The 20610-nt window shown below is 46.0% G+C and overlaps 2 long non-coding RNA genes across 2 annotated transcripts; one reads left to right on the forward strand and one right to left on the reverse strand.

The window, feature by feature from the left end:
- Nucleotides 1–1037: 1037 nt before the first annotated feature.
- Nucleotides 1038–5239, reverse strand: LOC106028648 (uncharacterized). Its single transcript, XR_010043229.1, has 4 exons — nucleotides 4503–5239; nucleotides 3825–3890; nucleotides 2315–2492; nucleotides 1038–2187 (listed from the first exon to the last, which is right to left on the reverse strand). It is a non-coding gene; the product is annotated as an uncharacterized LOC106028648 (long non-coding RNA).
- A 357-nt stretch (nucleotides 5240–5596) lies between these two features.
- LOC134473129 (uncharacterized) lies at nucleotides 5597–8336 on the forward strand. Its single transcript, XR_010043230.1, has 2 exons — nucleotides 5597–5971; nucleotides 7414–8336. It is a non-coding gene; the product is annotated as an uncharacterized LOC134473129 (long non-coding RNA).
- Nucleotides 8337–20610: the final 12274 nt, after the last annotated feature.

The following is a 20610-nucleotide window of genomic DNA, read 5'->3' on the forward strand; positions in this document are numbered from 1 at the left end:
TGATATATTGTTTAAGAGATAATGACAAATGTGTCTGCACTTACTCAATATGGATACAACTTTTAAAAATATTTTCATCTGTTGTTGGTTGAACCCAAAGATGCAGAGCCCATGAGACCAGAGGGGCAACTGTACCTCCGAGCTGTCAGGGCTCTGTGACTGGGCACTGGTGTCTCCTCCAGGGGAAGCACCGAACCTGGTGGCCTATGGGCTTCGTGCTCACCAGCATTGTCATAAAGTGTCTCCCTCCCAGCTGCTCACTGCAGGTCTCTTGTGGTTTTCAGAGGCAAGTCTGGAGCATCTCCACTGTGAGGATAGAGCAACAGGATTGAGAAAATCTTAGCACACCCGAGGGATAGCCAGCTCCATCCTGACCATCAGTGTGATCTCCTCCCTTTTGTTTCTCCATCTTCCTAATCAGTTTCCTTTCCTGGCACTCTGTGCTTTCTGTAATCCATGTGTGGCCATTCATTGTGATGTGTCAACTTGAGTTGAGAAGCGGATTGGTACAGCTCTGGGCGTGTGTATGAATACTGACAGCAAACAGAGTGAGGAAGACCCTCCCTGGATGTGGGTGGCACCAACCAATAGGCTCGAGCCAGGAGGGAATGAAAACAGAAAGAAAAAGGAAATGCTCCTTTTTTTGAAGGAGCTCCAATCTTTGCCATTGCCTTAGGACCTTGGTCTCTGATTTATTCAGGTTTCTGACGTAGATTCCTTGGCATTCCAGTGGGGACACATACGGGGTCTCGCTATGCGGTTTAGGCTGGTCTTAAACACACTATGTAGCCCAGGCTGGCCGTGAGAACTCACATTGATCTTCCTGCCTCAGCCTCCTGAGTGCTGGGATTATAGGTGTGTGCCACCTCCAAAAACTCATATATCAAAGATGAGTGCAGAGCATCAGACCAACACTAAAGTGTGTCTGGGTGCAGCACCTGATCTGAAAATGGATTCTTGCCAGTTAATTGATCTGAGCAACATTAGCAGTACCTACTGGGTGCTGAGTGCTGCCCTGGTGGCTTATCACACGGCTAGGGGAGGAGGAGCTGGAAAAATGAGCAAAAGAGAAAACACACACATGCCTCTTCACACTGAGGGGCGTGGAACTGGGGTGCTTGTCTTCTTGTCCACCAAACAAATTTACTGAGCCAATTGTTTAATTCACAAATATTTACAGCATAACTATTTTATTCCCAGGGATAAAGTGAGCAAAGCTTGGTCCCTTATCTAAAAGGCTTCTAAGCAGTATGAGGTGGAAGGGTGGGAAGACACTTAGGAATTACATCTTGGAGTCTGTGCGGTGTCAGGCAGACACTGCCCCGGTTCTCCCAGGGCCGCAGCTTGCCCCGGTCACGGTGCTGATGGATCTCCCAGCTGGTACTGGCCCAAGGGCCCCTGAGGCCGGCGCTTGTGTCCTGCCCCTGACCCTGCCCACTTTGAATGGCGTGAAGAATGGGTAGAAGAAAGGGCACTGTGGGGAGGGGAGGTGAAATGGTGGTCATCTGGTCGATTACACAAACTGAATCTGATTTTTAAGACTGTCTGCACAACACTAAAGCGACCAGTCAGAGGGGCTGATCAAACAGCCCCAGTGGCCTGGGAAAATACCCATTAAATTGCGTGTCTGGTGTCAAGTGCTCAGCCCCAGCTCGAACTTGCATTCTCCCCATCACCATTGTGTCGCGTGGACACGGAGGGTGACCGGAACTGGACCTAAGATTATGGCATGCCTTCTGCACAGGACAGAGATCTGATTTCTGTTTACCACGCTCTTCCTTCTGGGAACAGAGACAAGTGTATTTTAGAGCGCAACGGAAGATCGCTCTGCTAAGATGATGATGTGAATGGAGAAAAATGATAATGCGTATGAAGCCAGCGTGCTGGGGAGCAAAAACACACAGTTCTGAAATTCTGAACAAAGAGTTCTCAGCTACTGCCAACCTCCTGTAGACAGCCAAGGGGATTTGCCCCTGGACATGCCCCAGTTGGAGGCAGCTCTGGCTCTAATGTCCCCAGTGTTGTCCAAGATTTTGTTCTTTTGTTCCCAACTTTACTGGGGAGCCCACACATGCCTCACCAGGAGCTCAGAGTGGCTTCTTGGGTTTCCAAGCGTCCAGAGTCACTATGAGAGATGACAGAGCTTTAGCTTGAGCCTCTGGCATTGGGCTCCAGTATCTGGTCCTCCTGAGAGTAGGGTTGGAGAAAGGGGGTAAAAAGGGGAGATGACAAGGGAGGAGAGAGTGCAGAGGGAAACTGAGGCACCAGAGAGGAACCCTCCAGGGATGGTGACCTAAAATCGGGACCTGCTTACATTTAGCAGAAACTCTCCAAGTTCCCAGGTTCCAACTCTACCGGTACTTGGGTGACACTTGTCTTCCATACTTCTTTTCTAGGAAGACTGGTTTCAGATTCAGTCTCCGAAGAACTCTGGAAAGACTAGTGTTGGTGTAGAGAAGATGCATACAGTTTATGATTTGTCACTTGTTCAACTAAAAAAAAAAAAAATACAATGGCTGTTGTTGCTTTGTTTAAGTGAAATGAATAGGTTTCCAGACACTGTACTCTGGGCCTCTAAAAGCAATCTGTACCACAGTAGCTGGGAAAGATCTCAACCCCTTGCAAGTCCACTGACAGGAGAGAAGGGCTCCATGCTGTGCTCAGCAGGCCAAGGGCCCTGGGGATCAAGCCAGGGTCCCTTCAGGCACCCCGCCCCTCTGTTGCAGCTTGTCTTGTGGTTTGGAGGAGCTGACCTCAGCAGGCTTCTCACCAATGATGGGAAGAAATTAGATGATACGCCGTGCATGCCCAGGGGAGGCGGTGCTTCAAAAAAGCTCTTTAGCATAACTGATGAATATGCTAATTGCAGGCTTGTGAAAATTACGCATATGGATCAACAGTAGAAGGAAATAACATGCAAAGAACTGCTCCTGGGACAGAGTAAGGAGTTGACTCTGCAGTCACAAAGGCCGTGTGGAATGTCTTCCAGAACCTGAGCAAGGGGTTGGGAGGGCTGGTTGCACGGTTGATGATTCACTAATAGAGAAAGCAAGAATTTGATGACTCCACACGGAGCTCTCAAGACTCTTCAGGACCCACGCAGGGGAACAAAGTGCAGTCTTCTTCGAGGGCTCCCAAGGGCGTCAGGGATGACTTCCCCCAGTGCCCACGCCAAGAAGGGAAATCTTGAGACCCAAGTGTGAAAAGCAGGCTGGGAGAGGGCGGAGGAAACTGGTGCCCTCTGTGGGCCAAGCGAAGTGCTACTGTTCCTGCAGGGGCTGAGTGGCTGGCAGGTGGGGTGTGGCTGTGGACACCCAGACCTCATTTCAGAGCAGAAAACCCCACTGAAAACTTTCACTTTTTATTTTTAAATAGACTTTACGTTTTAGACAGTTTGATTCAAGGCAATGTTGGGCAGAAGGTGCAGAGTTTCCCACCCCACATATGCCTGGGGTCCCACAGTTCCAACATCTCAGTGACCTACTGTGACCTGCTGTGGTCACTGAGCCCATTGTGTGCCTCAGGGTTCACTCCTGTTGTGCTTTTCATGTGATGTTTTTTTTATTGTTTTATCTAGTTTGAACCTCATGTAAACGCAGTCTAGAGTATTCATTTTACTCTATCTGTTCCCTCTTGTCAACATGATACTTGCGTTATTCATCAGTATTGGTGCCTGTACCTGATTACTTCTTTTCATTGCTGTATAGTATTCCTTGGTGTGTACATGCATGTGTGTGTATGCTCACTGACATTTATGTATTTATGCTATGATGGTGGACACTGAGTTTCTGGTTTCAGATAGCATGAGAATACCAAGGGCTTACCTCTGTCTTTTAGGGCACAGGTTATCCATTTCCTAGGGAGTGAGTATAACTCACTTGACCAGGGGCCTGGGAAGAAAGGACACAGTCATGAGCAGGCAGACCCAGGGAGGACCAGTCATGTCAAAGGAAAATGGCTTTGCACTTGGGGACTCTGTTCGTACTGCTTCTGCCATCCCTGTCCGTCTATCTTGGGTTAACCCCTCCAAATCCCACCCCACTAGTCTCTCCCTGTATTAATCAGCAGGGCTGGAGTGGGCCACAGCCACAATCAACTTGTGAATCTCAGTGGTACACCAGCTAAAGCTAGTTTTTCGCTCTGTACATACCCTGCGTGGCCAGCCGTGGGACAGCAGGAGGATGCACCTTGGTCACCATGGCAAAGCAAGTCACACATGCATGCCTCACTTGGGTCCAGCAGAGAGGTGTGGTCCTGACACGAGCTCAGGACAGTGAGAATGGCGTGCCCCTAGCACCGAGAGTAGAGCTACCCTGCTGCAAGAGTCTGCACATTCCTGCTCGCAACCCTGGCCGTACTGGACCTGGCCTTTGCAGGTCATCTGGACAGAGACTCAATATTAACTGTGTCTCAACTGCAGGTCCTGGAGCAGAGGTCAGTGGAGAGCAGGTGCTCAAATGTGCTCCTGAAAACAGCGTTTTTAAAACTTAAAATTTCCTTACCTGCAACTTTTACAATGCATATTTGTCGATGTCCGCTCCCGGCCGGCAGGAAGGACACACGACAAAGTCTGGTAGTGGACAACCTTTTCTTTTTATTTTCCTTCTCCGTACAGCCTGCCCTGGGATCGCTCCCAGCCGAAGCCTCCTCTGGTCCGCTCCCCGCGGCTCCTTCCGGGCTTCGCTCCGAAGCCTCTACCGGTCCGCTCTCCGCGGCTCCTTCTGGGCTTCTACTTCCGGGCTTCTACCTGGCTTCTTCTTCCGCCCAGGGGTGGCACCGGTATATATACGGGTACAGTGTCCAATCATGTTAAAGTAAGCAAGGCAAGCTGATTGGCTAACATCATCAGTTGCCAGGCAGACTATATTGTTGAGCGGGTTGCTTACGCGGTAAGCAGGAAACTAACGTGCTCGATGGGAGGGGCAATCTACCTCAGGCTTTGCTCTTTACTACAGGCCTCACGTCCGCCAAGTGAGGCGACCGGGCTCGGGGCTGCGGCTCCCAACACATATTTATAGCTACAAATAAATTAATCCTTCCTCCACTGAACTTCATGAAGAAATAGACATAGCTTGTGAAATGATCAGGACTGGAAGAATCTCAGAGTGGCTGAGGAAGCTTCACTGCAGGTCACTGCACGGATGCCCAGCAGGTCACGGAACTTACGTCACTGCGGGTGTGCCGTCAGCTTGCTACCTGGGCAGGGACAGCACAGGCCTCAGGGAAGCACCAGCTTCTGCTCTTGCATTGTAATTGCTTCATGTCCAAAAGCGCTTGGTGCGGGCCAACCTCAGCTATTGGTCACAACACTTGCGTCAGTGTTTCACTCTGAACCTTGTACTGTAGTAAACCTTTGCTGTCTCTTAAGTGCAAATGCAAAAATTCATATTCCTTAAAAAAGTGTAAGAACATTTCAGAGGTGCAAGACCTTTATAACTTTCTTCCTTAGTTGGCTGTTTTCACAGCCAGAGGTAACAGATGGGCGTGATGAATGGATTCTATTAACAGTGGTAAATTTTTAACAAGGAAACCTCCCTTTCCTTCGCCCACTCCCTTAATCTCCTTATCAAATTAGTACCTTTATTTTCCCAACAGGACTGGGATTCCTCCCCTCCGGTTCATGTGTAGTTCAGGCCCTGCTGTGATTTTACTTCTTAGCCTTGTGACGATTGAACATCACATAATGGGTTTGCAGTTATTTATGGGATGTATGTGTTCATGGAGATGAGAAAGTTGGTAATAATGTTTCTGATTTCCTTGATCTCGATCCCCTGCAATAATATTTTCTTTTCCTCTGTCTTACGGAACTGTACGACAGTATAAAGGATAGATTCAGAGGGGGTGAAGTCTAAATTACACCCACCATCTGGCATCAGAGGATTTAGAAAGAGACTGGACCAGAAGGAATTATTCTGCAGCCCTCAGTCCACGTGATTTGGCCCCCCCAAACTGGACAGGACTCCCAAATTTGGTGAGAAGTCTGCAAAGCTATCTTTCCCTTTTCTTGTAAATTTTGCTTTGATTTTTAAATTGCCATGATTATATTTTAATGATATTATTAAATAGATGTTTTATATATTATATGTATTATATGTTATATGTATATTATTCTATTATATATTGCATATATATTATGGTGATAGCAATTTTTAAAAGCATATGTATATACATTGTGCAAAAGAGGGAAAATAAAGGAACTATTTTAAATATCTAGACATTTTAATTAGTTCATTTTAATTTTTTGTCCATTTATAACCTTTCTCTTCACCTTCTATTTGTGTGTGTCTGGATGCTAATATAAGTGAAGGAGTTGAACTGTAATACTGTTTTGAAATTAACCTTTAAAGCTGAACGGTATATCCTAAACATTTTCCCCTAAATTGAAAATCAGTTTTAACATTTGATGACTACTTCATCATGGGGTACAGATTATTTGAATACAGTTCTGTCGTACATATACAGAGATCATCTTTATTTTACTTTTCTAATTTAAAAGGCAACATGCTTCCCCACATGTAAATATGTTTGCTCTTCTGGACCTTTGCTGAGCATAATTTGCATAAAGTACAGTTTAGGTTTTAAGCATCTGACTGTTTTCCAGGGCTCAGCTGCCCTCCCTAGAATCTGTACTGGTTTGCAGTCTGCTAGCAGTAGTCTGTCCATTTCCCCAAATACCTCCAATAGGGGGTCTCGGCATTTTCATTCAATCCTTGACAATTTGATTTGTCTACAACGATGGGCTGGGGATTTAGCTCAGTGGCTCAAGTGCTCATGTGACAAGCACAAGGTCATAAGTTTGATCCCCAGTACCAAAAAAAGAAAATAAGATTATATGGTTTGTCTACAGTGGTGTTTCATTACTGTGATCTACATTTCTTGATTTTAGTATAGTTGGAACTTCTTGATAAATATGGCTTCTTAGTTACAAACCTGATGTATGGTAATTATGAAGTGTGAAACCATCAAGACTTTGCACTAGGATATTTAATTCTTTGTGGTGATGGTGGTTCCAGGCAGTGGCCCAGGCCTTTGCATTGAGCTACATTTTCAGTTCTTTTTGAATTTTTTAACTTTTTAAACAGTTTCTCCCAAAGTCACTCAGTTACGCAGGAAGGGCTCACACTTACTGTCCTCCTGCCTCAGCCTTCCAAACCGCTGAGATTATGGTATAATATCCAACTTTTAAGTAAGCACGACCTCTGATTTCACACTGCTAAGTTAATCATAGATTAACAGTGTGTGGTGCCCTGCATTTTCTCCAAATGCACTGTCTGAGTTCTGCCTCCTGGAGCTAAAGGAGTTTATTAAACCCACTTCTCCTCAGCAGAGACAAATCTCTCCCGAAGAATCACGGTGCCAGTTGTCAGTCTTGTAATTTATGTTACTCGACTGTGTTTTCTATTTGTGTTTCAGATACCAGTCCTCGAAAAGACGGAATGTTGCTCAGAGAGTTGGAAGTTTTGGCTCCTGTCCCGTTCCACTCCAGACAGGCAAAATTAGCACCACATTTTTCATAGTAATTGTTGTGTGGTATCGCGTTGCATGAACGTGGTGCAATTTATCCACTGGCCCAAGGATGGACGTGGCAACTGCTTCAAATACTCTTTCTGACACAAGCGCTCCAACGCACGTCCTCCTGAGGGACACTGTCTGTGGGGTGCACCAAGGGAGACCCAGGAGCGCAGAGTCGCCCTGCATCAGCATCATGGAAGAGACAAACAGTCCTCAGAGAACTCTTCCCACTCACACTCCCTCCTCTCCATCCCACAGTGGACAGCATGTTTGCCATTTCTGCAGCCTTTGCCCTGTTTTAATCGTGCAGACTTTCGAGTGTTACCTTTCACACTTACTTCTCAGATCTACCTGGAATTTAGCATGGGGAAATTGTCAGAAATATTTAATCCGATCTTGCATGCAGGACCGTGCAGCTTTCTGGAGCACACACTAGCCTTTCTGCCACTCCGCAGACACAGAGCTCTCGTGGTGTAAACCCGCACGGGACAGCTTACAGGGCCTCAGCTCTCTGTTCTAGGTGTGTTTGCTTGTCTCTGCATGGAGGTGGCCACATTCCAATCACCATCCATCCCCACAGCACCGAGGGTGCTGCCCGCTGTTCTTAGCTCTTCTGTGGATTTGCTGATTAAAAACTACAGTTTCACTGACTGTGCTTCGGAATTCTGACTGGGGTATCACGAACTTCACAATTTAATTTAGAGAGGCTTGATATCTGTTTAAAGTTGGCTCTTCCTGTAAACCCAGAACATGTCTCCCCTTATTCAGTTTCTTAAAAATTCTGTTATAGTTTTCTCAATAAAACACAGACTCTCATTCTATTTATTCCCAGATTCTTGTAAGTTTGTTGTATTCCTGGAGAAATTTTTGTAATTACATTTTTGAATTTATCGTTGCTGGAAATAAAAATGAAGTTTCTTTCCCATCCTTTCCTCTTTATATTTTATTCAGTTTGGGTTCTGTTTTTCTTTTTTTTCCCCAGGGAAAGGGGATATTTTTTCTTTGTCTTATACTCCCTATGGTTCAAATGTGATACAAGTTAGAAGCAATGATAACAGATGGCTTTTTCTTGTTTTTCATTTTAAAGTAAGAGCTTCTCAAGTTTTACTACACAAACAAGATGACTTCTAACTGATGTATTGGTGTTTTTTTTTAAACAAGCTCGGAACGTTCCCTTTCCTTGTTACTTTGCTGAGCTGTTATGTGGTCAGATATATAAACGTTACGTTTACCCGAGTACTTTTCTGTATCTGTGGAGATGACCATAAGGTTTCTTTATGAATCTGGCAGCCTAGTGAGTTACATTAGTAGAGGCTTCCACATCCATAAGCTAAGCCTGAAAAACCCAGCGAACCAAACACTGACCCCAGGCAATCACCTAACAAAAGGAATAGCAGCTCTCGGCAAGCAGCCTGCATATGGATGCAGAGTCAGGACTGAGCAGTGTGGGAGTTATTGCTTCACAACCAATCATAGATATTACACAGTTTTAATACTGACAAAAAATGGCAGAGCTACCAACACCAGGTGAGTAGGTAGAAGTTGGGCAGGAGGAAGGGCAGATGCACTCACTTGCCATCTGTTTTCTTACTAGTTCATGTCTGCAGCTCCTAATGGTTATACTGGGCAGAGTCAAAGCAGCAAATTAACAGGAACCGTGAGAAGCTGAAGTGAGAGACACGATGCGGGGCCCTTGTGTTAATGCTCATCATCTATTTTTCTTCATTTTCCAAAAGTCCTTCATAAATCAACTTGTTTTCTCATACCAGGAGTCCGGTCAAGAGTCTCAATTGTCTGTCTTAAGAATATGGTGAGAAAAATAAAAAACAGAGACAAGTATAGTGTTACATCAACTGCTGGGAAGTCAATGTCTCTGGATCAGACTCCTCCACTCCCAAAGCAGCCACTGTTTATTAGGTGTATGCGGTGACAGGCAGGGCTAGCAAAGGATAAAATTCATCAGAAGACTCAGACTCAAGAGGTGTAGATGATCTTATGTTAAGAAGAGTCCATGGGAAATCTCAGATGATTGGCAGCAATTATCCCAAACCTCCCTTATCCCCTAGGGAAATATGCAAACTTAGCCATTGTGAATTTTTGGTCCCCAACATTCTCACAGTGAAGAAGCAAGCAAGCAAACAAACAAACATAAACAACTTACCTAAAATTCCTTAGTTCCCTAAAATTCAACCTATGGCACTTTTAATACACAACATTATAACATGATCTAATTTTCATCAAAGTGTCTCTCCATCTATCTATTCCAGTATCGATCCATTGTGACTTTTCTGGAATTGTGCTGACATTACCCCCCTTATTAATTGCTTGGATTATCCACAGAAAGCCGCAAGCATTTTGTTTTCAAAACAGTAAAGACATTCCCCCTCCACTCCCCACTCCCAGTTTAGTAAAAACCTTCTTTGCTCTCCTTGCTTCTACCTCCATCCTCCCCAGCAAAGAGGTCATTGTCACCCCGTTTCCTTCTGTCCTCTCCTGGGTGTCACTCCTCGGCTGTCTCTTGGGTACAGTGGCATCATCATACAGCACAGGACACTCAGAAAGCTGCTTTCCCTGGCTTTCTCAATACTTCCGCTCTGCCTACCTTGTCTGCTTCATTATTCAGGAAGCGCTAACATCCCACAGGCTCTGTGGAACACCTCTGGGCTCTGCCTGCGTCTGTGCAATCCGTCTTTTCATGCTCTGATCTTCCTGGAGTAACTCAGTATTTTGGTATCATTCTTCTTCTCCACCATCCCTTGGATCATTCTCAGATACTTATTTTCCCACATGTGACTTAGCATCATTTTGAGAAGTTCCAACAGGTCCTATTAGTATCTTACTTCTATTTCATGGAATATATAACCTAATTTAGGGTAATTTATTTCCTGACACAATTGTGCCTCCTCTTCCAAAGATAAGATATGTTATCTCATTTACTCACAGAAAATATCCCTCAGTAGCCATTATGTCTCTCAGCAGAATAAAATATCATCTTCATCTAAGTCCTGAAGTTGTCTTACAAAATGTAATCCTTCCTGCTCAAATGGTATTGCCATTCAAATGGGATTGTAAATGTTCATTTTTCAAATAAAGAGAGCTTCTGATCTTGATATATTAAGTTTAAAACAAGCAAACCTCTGAATTTTGCTATCCAGTCTAATAATTTCTTGATTATTTTGATATTTTTATGTATACATCTCCAAATTATCTCTTATCTGATTGCCTTGGCTGGTATTTCCAAAACAGTACTAAGTAACAGTGAAGATAAGCATTATTCTCATCATCCTGACTTTGATTAAAATAGTTTTATTGTGTCATCCTTAAGCATAGCAATGATTTTTGTTTTGAGATTTTAAAAATCACACTCGAGATCTACAATGAATTCTTAGCTAACACCAATGGTATTAGTGTGTATATGAAATTAAGATGTATTGAATCTCAGCAGATGAGTCCTTCAGCATGTATTAGGTTGGTTATGCTGCTTTTTTCCTTCAGCTCACTGGCTGTCAAATTGATTAATAGGTCTACATGTCACTTAGTCAGCATCGATGCCCCTGTTTTTAAATCCTTTCAAAGCGGAAGGCTATGCAGATGCAGGGCTGGGTGGATTCAGATTCTGAGGTTTGCATTCAGGTCCCAGGTGGGTGGCAGCTTTTCACCACTAGCTCATCATTCAGGCAGCAGGGACATTTAGGGGGTGCTGAAGGACACAGAGGTGGAATCTAGACTTTGGGGTATTCTTGTGTACCCCAACACCAAAAGGCCCTGTTTGTTTTTCTGCATAGCTTGCCAGGCATCACCCACATGCATACAGGAGCCCAACCTGGTGTGGACCCCAGTTCAGGACAAGTTGCCGCCCCTCCCTGTTAATCCTCCTGGTCTCCCTGGTTAGATGCTGGTCCACAGTGCTGGGACTGTGTCCTCTTCCCTGCAGTCTGGACATGAGGTCCAGGCTGGAGTCTCTCTTTCCTTTAACCAGCCTCCTGCCCCTTACCTAACAGAACTTGGCCAGGCCTACAACTGGGGCCCCTCTGTCACCTCAAGGCCATGTGTCTTCCTCCAAGTCTGTATCCCTGGGTCACTCAGTGGTCATGATGTTTTTATGGGGGGATGCTGCTCCCCAGGGCTGTCCAATGGAAAGGCAGGCTTGTAAAAGCCTGGCACTGTGTCCTCATCCACCTCATTCGCTGGACCCAGCACCATGTGATTTTGGACTCTTCCCCACAGTCAAAATGACTATGAAAAATAAATGTTTTCAATCGATTCAGACATCGAGGCAGACGCGAGAGCACAATTATAGACACTTATGAAAGAGTACTTCCAGAGCTGCTTCAGAAAGTGACAAGGACCATGGGCTAAGTGCTTGAAGCAAGGAGAAGGATTCTGAGGAGGTTTAATGACAATGTGTCTTTTACTGTAATGAATTTTCAATTTAAATAATGACTGCGCAGGCATAGTAGCACATGCTTGTAATCTCGGCACTCAGAAGGCAGAGGGAGGAGCATTGCCATGAGTTCAAGGGCATCCTGAGCTACGTGAGTTCTAAGCCAGTCTGAACAGCACAGCAGCACCCTGTCTCAAGAAAAACAAAAAAGTGAATAAAACCACTACGTTTTGATCACATCACACACTTTTGCATACGTTATTACAGTTCAACCTCACGGGTGTATAATTCACACGACATGGCTCCAGTTCTTCAGGTGAGGCTCTGCGGCCTTGAAGAGGTCAGAGTGGGTTCACCTCCTGACCTGGGCACAGAGGGCTGGGGCTAACTGGGGGCCACTGGGATTCCTAATCTGTGTTGACCTCAGAAAAGCAGCAACCACAGCCCCCCTAGGTATGTTTTAAAGTCTTGAGAATGTGAGCGTGTTCCTTCAGACCAACCCCCGCTACACCCAGATGGAATGAATAACAGCCGCTTTCCACTGATCTGTGCTCGCCACTTCTGCAGGAAACCTCAGGAAGCAGGAGGGAGCCGGAGGAAGTCAGATCTAAAGAAACACCGAGAGTCCATAAAGAATAATTACAACTGTGAGCCCGGGGAAGAGGAAGCAGGCTTGGGAGCCCGATAAATAGGATTTTATTAACTTGTTAACCTTGCCAGCCTATCTCAGAGGCTCAAAGGGAAGCTTCGGACCCAGCAATGACTGTGACCCATGGGGTCCGGCGGACACCAAGGTGGGACCAGAGGCCCATGTTTATACAAGGAAGGAAAGCACAGATGCCCAGTTTATGATCTTTGGTCTCTATTGTTGGGGGAGATTTTCTGGAAGGACATTATCTGGAAACACAAAACTGATGGCATTTCATCCTTAGTCATGCTGGAGATGAAAGACATGATTTTTTAAAAAAAAAATATGAAGTGAAATGCATTTCTCCCTGTCATGTGAGGTTTAAGCCATGCCTGGTAAATATAATTTTAAACCTGGAAATCAGTGACATCAGGCCTTTTCCACTTCCACAGCCACCATGATTGTGAAGGAGGTAGGCGCCGCAAGGTATCTTCAGCATGGTGACCCTGAAGCCCCTCACTGCAAACTCAGTGCCTATGTGCAGCAGGCAGCGTGGCCTGAGGGTCAGGGCCTCAGTTTCCCCCTCAAAGGCCTGAGCAGGGTATAGTCCTGAAAGCCATGGGCAGCTGAGTCATCTGCCTCTGTGACCTGGCAGGCAGAGTCAGCTCTGGAGAGATGTTCCTGCAATGATTGGTCCTGTGCGCCCACTGGGGTCCCCCTAGAGAGGCTGGTGGCCAGGGAGGCAGCCTGGCAGGCACTGGTGCACAAAAGTCTCTTTTTGAGGGTCTGGAAATGGCTTTGGGGGGTCACTGGTCTCTAACCTGCCAAGGGATTCCCATGTTGGGGGTAAATGCAGAGTCCTCACATTGCCTCTGGGCCCCGTATGTCCTAAGGTCCTTCTGCCCTTGTGGCCTGGGGACATCTTCACTCCCTCTGTGCCAGCCATGGGCACACACACCCTCAGGCAACTCCTCACCACCCTCAGATCTCTGCCTAGTAACCTGATCTCCCTCACAGCGAGGCTCCAAACTGGCGATTCCTGGTGGATTCTCCTCACTTTTGCTCCATTCTTCCACTGGATCATAGGCCAGGTTACCCTGTGGCTTATGCTGTGGGCCCATTTCCTTTACTGAGTCTGCCGCTTGTCTCCATGGGGAGGTTAAGCACTCTGCAGGCAGGGGCTCTATAAGCACACTTCGGTGCACGGTCCCTGAAAACACGACCTCTTGTGTGGATCTTGCTGTCTCCTCCCTTCCTGCTGGACCCAGGGACACCAGGGTTGACTAAAAAGCCTTTACATATGGCCCCGGGTATGTCTTCGTTTACCCCGGACCCCTGACAGGATTCCAGCACAAACAGAACTGGCCCGCATCTCTCGGCCAACACTTGTTGGTGGGCCGGGCCCTATACGGTGGGCTGTCAGTTGTGATTTACAGGATCTGGAGCCGGGCCGGATGGGAAAGACCCCAAGGCTGTGATCTCCCAGCCTTGACTCTGAATGTCCTGGCTCCAGTCTGGCCACAGCAGACAGCGGCTGCTCCTCTAAGGAGGTGACCAGCATATAAATATGGAGAGGGTGTTATCCTAAGGCTGTGTAGAAAAATAGGGTGGAGAGAGGCTGCTGGCCATCGGATTGACAGGAAACACAGTCCGCTCTTTCCTGCCTAATCAAGAGCCCTCTCTCTCTGAGGGTGCGAACTCCATTTTTTCTATTTGTCTTTCTCTCTTTCTTCTCTTGTGGAATGCATTTATTTATTTTTTCTCTTAGTTGACAGGGAAGTTACATAAAGGCATAGGAATTTCAGACTGAAAGAGAAACCCTATTCAATGGATGCCAACAAGATCCTTGCAGCTGGTACAGTTTCGTTGATCTGGAAGCCTGGACCAGCAGGGAAATCACAGCAGAGTGAATGATAACCTCAGGTTAGCACAATAGAAACTGCACGCATCACTGTTTCCATGGCAACCTGAAGGAACCTTTTTCTGGCTGACACTGGGAGCCAAAGCCAAGGCTGTGTGACGGAGGTGCCCCGAAGTTGTTCTGTCCAGATGTCTGTGTGGCCCACACATGCAAAGAGACATGTTAGGCACCTAGAAGGCCACGGCTCTTCTGAATCATTTTTATGCAGTGCAGTTTTGCACCATGTTTTTTAGCAGGCTGAATAATATGATTGCGTCAAATAGACAACGTAAGAAATGAATCACTTTTATATCAGTGGCAAAGCTTTTTATTTCATGCCTGTTCTGAGCAAAAATTTTGTTGACATATATATAGACATACTTTTTCTCTAGGACAATCTTTAGGTCTACAAGGTAAATCTACTTTTATGGCAAGTTAACACAGTGGTGGCATGATTTTTACTATTTTGAATCAAGATCCCCAAAAGAGTGAACATTCAATGATCTCCACACCTTCACCTCTAGAAATATGTACTGAAAAAAATATAAAAGAATGTAGCCTGTAATTTTTGTTCAAGGATATTCAGTGAAGTCTTATTTATAACAATGAAAAAAATGGAAACTTAAAAACGTCTAGCAGGAAAAAAATGATTAAATAAACTATGGCACAATCCATACAAATCAGATTCCCATGGACTATTAAAGTCTGATAAAATATAGAAGGAATATATCACAATATGTCTAGGCATTATTTTTAAACTATGCTTATAGATGGTTTTTATTTCATTTCATATTTTTTCTATTTTCCAATTATTGTTTACAGGACTCATATATTTTATTTTTAGAGAAAATAATCAACACTGTCTTTGTCCATAATGAACTCAGCCCCGAGTAGTAACCAGGTGGATCATCCAGAGGGTTTGGTTGAGCCTGGTATTTGAGAACAGTTGAAATAAGTGGTGGTCAGTGTCTCAAGCCCCCAGAGGGAAAGCACCTGGGGTTAAAACACAGTGTCCCTGTGCCCTTGGGCCCACAAAGTTCCGTGCAATTTGGGGAAGATGAGTCACGAGACAGGGAACCGCCCTCACCCACATCACCGTGCCTGGTACCTTCAAGGGCAGGGACTCTGCCGTGTTCTTTCTGTCTTGAAGACCCAACGTTTCTCCTCCATTCTTTGTCACGTCCTGAGATGCCCTCCAGCGTCTTTCCTCCTCCTTTGTCAGGAGACCAGAAGGGTGAGGCTCTGTCTTCAGGGCTTGCTGATGAAACAGCACCATTGGCATCTCACATTCCCACCCATGATTTACTTTCAGAGAGCAAAAATAATGCCTTCAGACCTTCAGTGGCTCCAGCAAACATAAACCATGTCTCTGCAAAACAGCTGTTTGATTAATGAAGCCAATTCTGGCGAACAACTTCAAAATTCCAGGCAAAAGAAAAGCCAATAAAAACCTATCTGCCTTGCCAAGCCCAGCCAGATGCCACATCCAGGAGGCAGCAGGGCCCTGCCACAGTTCTCGTGACCTCTGCACCCTACCAGTCACAGTGCACACAGGGAGGCTCCTGTTCTGCAGGCAAATGCTCTGTTTCCTCGGGCTTCTTCATCAGGGAAGGTTCATCAGCCAGCACCATGGACGAGTGACCTCTGACCCAGTGGAATCAGAGATGCATAGTGTGAAATGTAACCTGTATGTCTTACAGATTTATTATGGTGTGGGGCTGAGAACATGAACCACACCAGGGCACTAGGAGTTGAGCAGTCACCACCTGTCTCCCCAGGAGATGGGTCCTGTGTTCCCTAGAATGTCCTGGCTACCTGGCACAGAGAAGAGGCCATTCCAAAAATAGTCACCTCATGTTGAGAAAGTCATTTCCAAACCCTGGCTGGGCACACATATTTATAGAGCAAGTATTTAGCAAGCACTTTCTGTATAGTCACAGATGGAACAAGGTGGGTATAGCAAGACGGTGCTAAGGGAAAGTACAGACCCCAGGCACCTGGGGGACCCTGGCCATGGCCAGGTGCACCCACTGCAAAGAGGCGGGCTGAGCCTGCTTCTGAGGTCCGTCCTGGACATGGTCCAGAGAGTTTTGTACCATTATTCATCAACTCAAGAATCATTCATTGGCCAGGAAACAGAGGAGCCAGGTGAGCTTTATCCCTCCAGAGAGCACAGCAGGAGAGATGGGCAAACCAGGTGGTATCCAAAAGGTGAAGCAGGGTAGACAAGGCGTCCTGATCAGACAGCGTGCCATCCCGAGGCACGGCAAAGAGGAAACTGCAGTGCTTTAATGGACTGCGATTGTCCACGGAGGCCCAGGCCCAGGTATCGGGGGTGGAAAGAGAACAGATAGATGATGGCAAGATGGAGTGGTGCATTATTCTCCCAAATTCCTGCTGAGTTCCATGGAATTGAGGCTCCCACAGGGCTCGTGGAAATAACAGTAAGAAATCAAACCTGTGTTTGAGCACAGACGTCACCTACCAGGAAGACCCGATCTGAGCAACAGTGTAGCGTCACTCATCGGCTCCTGGCTGGGGCTTTGTCTCCAAGGCAACAGATTTATTTTGATTTCTGAAAGGTGTCATTGGATTTTTAAACCCATTTGTAAGAAGATCATTCAGTAAAGGCACAGTTCTGGGAGTTCTGATGGGCTTGAAGCGATGGTCACATCGAGATCAGTAAAGAACTGCTCTGTGGGGCCCTCGAATCTTTTGTGGCCCACATTTTCCACGTGGGTTCATAATGACCTTGTCTTCCCAAGACAAAAACCAGAGGTGGGCTGATGAGCACTAAAATCCGGAAGGCCTAAACTCAGGCCTAAATCAGGAATTCCCCCGACTGAAGTGCTTCTGAGGTCCGTCCTGGACATGGTCCAGAGAGTTTTGTACCATTATTTGGATGCGCAATCCAGCTGCTGCTGACCTGAGTGAGCTCTGAGGGCACCATCCCTGCTGCCAGCTGGCCCTGCCCACCGTCCAAGCAGAAGAGGGGACTCACACATTCCTTGTGGGTGTCCACAGGGGAGGGAGGCTGCCCTTGGTGTCTGCTGAGCTGTGGGACTTGAAGTACAGGCACCTGGTCCTACCCGGCCTCTTCTGTTCTTATACAGCTTTAAAACTTTACTACTTTCATTTAAAAGCAAACAGGATGGGAGAGAAACAGGCTGTGGTGGATTGGTGGGGGCACACACACAGCTCTCTGTGGCTCTGGGATCCTGGTCTCCCTGATGTCTTCCTGGGGGATCTGTTGACAAACTGCGGTGCACACACATTTAGAAGCGTAGCGCCTGAGCTGTCTTGAGCATAGGTCAGTGGGCCTCTCCCCTAGCACACATTCTGGGCTTGGAGGATTTCTCCCAGGGGTTGCTACACCCTAGAGGGGAAGGGAGCTACTTTTCAGGGTGAATCAGACACCAGGGGTGTCATGGCTCTGGAATCCACTTCTCTCTTCTGGGTGTGTGAATGGGAGCTGGTCCCCTGGCCTTACCCTGGAAAAGCTGGGGGTGCCCAGTGCTGGGGATCCTATCAGTGTTGCCACTGTGCCCAGCTGATTGACTTCCATTGTTGGGTTTGGGGCTTACTGCAGCTCCAGGGGTTTGCAGCTGTAGTTGCATTGGTCACACCTGGGTGACTCTGTCCCATCCAAAAGCATTGGTGGAGCTTCTCTGGAAGCCTTTGCCAGGATCCCAAGGCAGAAGCCCAAAGTCCAGGATCATTTCCCTGAAGTTCACTGTTTCCTTTTCTGCAAGAATGTCTCTCTTCTCCCTTCCTTCCTTCTCTCGGGACTGGGGGCAGTGGTGTTCAGTGCGTGGGGGCCACCACAGGGGGACCTGAGGTAGCAGAATCTGCAGCCTCTGGGGCTGTCCCCCATGATTCAGTGCGTCAGGCTGAGACCCTGGATGGACTCTCATGCTCTGCAGAGGCCACTGGCTCTTTGAAGGCTGTGGGAAACAGCAGCCTGGGAGGCCTAAAAGGCTCGTGATTCTAGGGAGCCTCTTTCTGCAGAGCCCCTGGCACCTCCATGGGACAGTCTGGCTACTGATGCCCATCTTGATTTCTTTCATCAAGAACCCACCTGTTCTGGGTCTCAGAGCTGCCCACCCTAGTGAGGCAGGAGCCCCAGTTTGGACTGGGGGCTCGTTCACTTACAATATCACTTCCTGACCTTTCAGAGGTTCAGAAAACTGCAGGGCATCATCTCCTAGAGTCCAAACCCCTGGCTCAGGCCCCAGGGGCAGGCACATGCTTCTAAGCCCTATTGTTTGAGATTGAAAGTAGTGTAACAATATAAAATGATAAACACATGACACTTTCTGGAAAATCAAGGTTGCAGCAAAAAAAATATATATATATATATATATGCAAGATTTTTTTGAGTCTTCAACAAGCCAGTGCACACAGTGAGAAGAAACTCTAGCAGTGGTGTTTCCTGAACCTGCCCAGCAGGAGCCTGCTTCTCAGAGAACAGCTGGGTAGATTTCTTTGCAGAATTCACACCAGAAGAAGTAGGGTGAGGTATTAGCTAAGATGGGACAATGACTTGAGGACAATCACTAAGTCCAAAATATTTATCTTCAGCCTGACAAAATTGGAAATAGTCTCAATGTCATCTAGATAAATGGCCAAGGTCGTATTGAAATACCATTGGTCAGGAAGCTTGGATAGCACACCAACAGCGTGGGAGACCAGGTTTGTTTTCAAAAGGAGGCACAAAATTGTATGAATTATAATTATATCTCATAGTAAGATACAACACCTAGCTATGAGGGAGTAAAATATTTGGGGCTTCTTGTGCTTTAAACAGGTAGGAAACTGGACAAACTGTTGAACAGCCACTTTCAGACAATGGAACTAGGAAGCTCAAGACCAAAGTCTCTAAGAGAAAAGAAACCAGCAGTGCGGGTTCCAGAGCTATTCAGCTTATTTCAGGAAGCAAACTCCAGTCTATGTTGTGTGTGGGGGGTGGGCATTCCCACAGAGCAAGGCCATCCCCCTGATTTGAGGTGACAGAAATCAGATTTTGAGTAGCTGGAGACTGCACAGAGCAGAGAAGCAACGAGGAGGGAGCTATGCAAAGAGAGAGCTTCGGAAATCCTGGGTCTCTGGATGAGTATCAGTCGAAATATGCACAGTGATTCTCCTTGAAGTCAGGTGAAGTGTAAATCCAAGGCATAGGTGAAATGCTGTGCAATTATAGGCCTAACAATTCTGAGGGCCAAAGAACCTTCAGCTTGCTGGCAGCCAAAGAGGAGAGCCAGGTTGAATACTGAAAGACTTCAGTAGAAATTGCAGAAGAGTTGACATAATAGCAGGGCTAAACTAATCTTCTCTTAAAAAAAAAAAAAGAAAAAAACCCCAGAAGATTAAAATTATGCCCTGAAAAACATCAAATTAGTCCACAAATAACTTAAGTATTAGCCAAATAAAACTTTACATTCTTAAAAGTCAGCACTAAAACACAGTGTCTGATATTTAGTTAAAAATTACTAGACAGGTCCTGGGATTTAGCTCAGTGATGTGAAATCCACCTGGCAAGTACAAAAGTCATGAGTTCAATCCCTAGTACCAAAAAATAAAAAATAAAAAAATTACTAGACATGCTGTATTAGTTGGTTTTCCATTACTGTAACAAATATCTTAGATAAATCAAGTTAATAACAGAAAATGTTTATTTGGCTCACGGCCTCAGAGGCTACAGTCCATCATCAGTTGGCCCAGTTGTTCTTGGACCTGTGATGAAGCAGAATACAATGGCAGAACCACTCTCTGCATGACTAGGACACAAAAGGAAGAGAGAGGGTGACTTCTAGGGCCAATTTTAACAACTGGAAGACTTCCAACAGGCTTCAGCCCTAAAAAGTTCTTCCAGCTTCCAGTAATGCCATGAACCTGGGACCGAGCCTTTAACCCTTGGACCTTTGGCAGATGCTTTTCCAAACCATCTTACACAATGAAGAAGCAAGAAAATATAGCACACATAAAAAGAGAAATCACAGTCGACAAAACAGAACTAAATATTGCCAAGATGATGAAATTAGCGGGAAAGAACCCTTTAAAATAGCTCTTATTATTATCCTTAATATGTTCAGCGGTTGAAAGGAAATGAGGAACATGAGAGGAGAGAAACAAAAGGTTTTTAAAAAATCAACTAAAGTTTTCAGAGGGGGAAAAATACCTGCAAAA

The sequence above is a fragment of the Cavia porcellus genome, unplaced genomic scaffold (genome assembly GCF_034190915.1).
Source record: "Cavia porcellus strain 051 isolate PalLab524CR breed Dunkin Hartley unplaced genomic scaffold, mCavPor4.1 scaffold_26, whole genome shotgun sequence".
Classification (NCBI taxonomy): domain Eukaryota; kingdom Metazoa; phylum Chordata; class Mammalia; order Rodentia; family Caviidae; genus Cavia; species Cavia porcellus.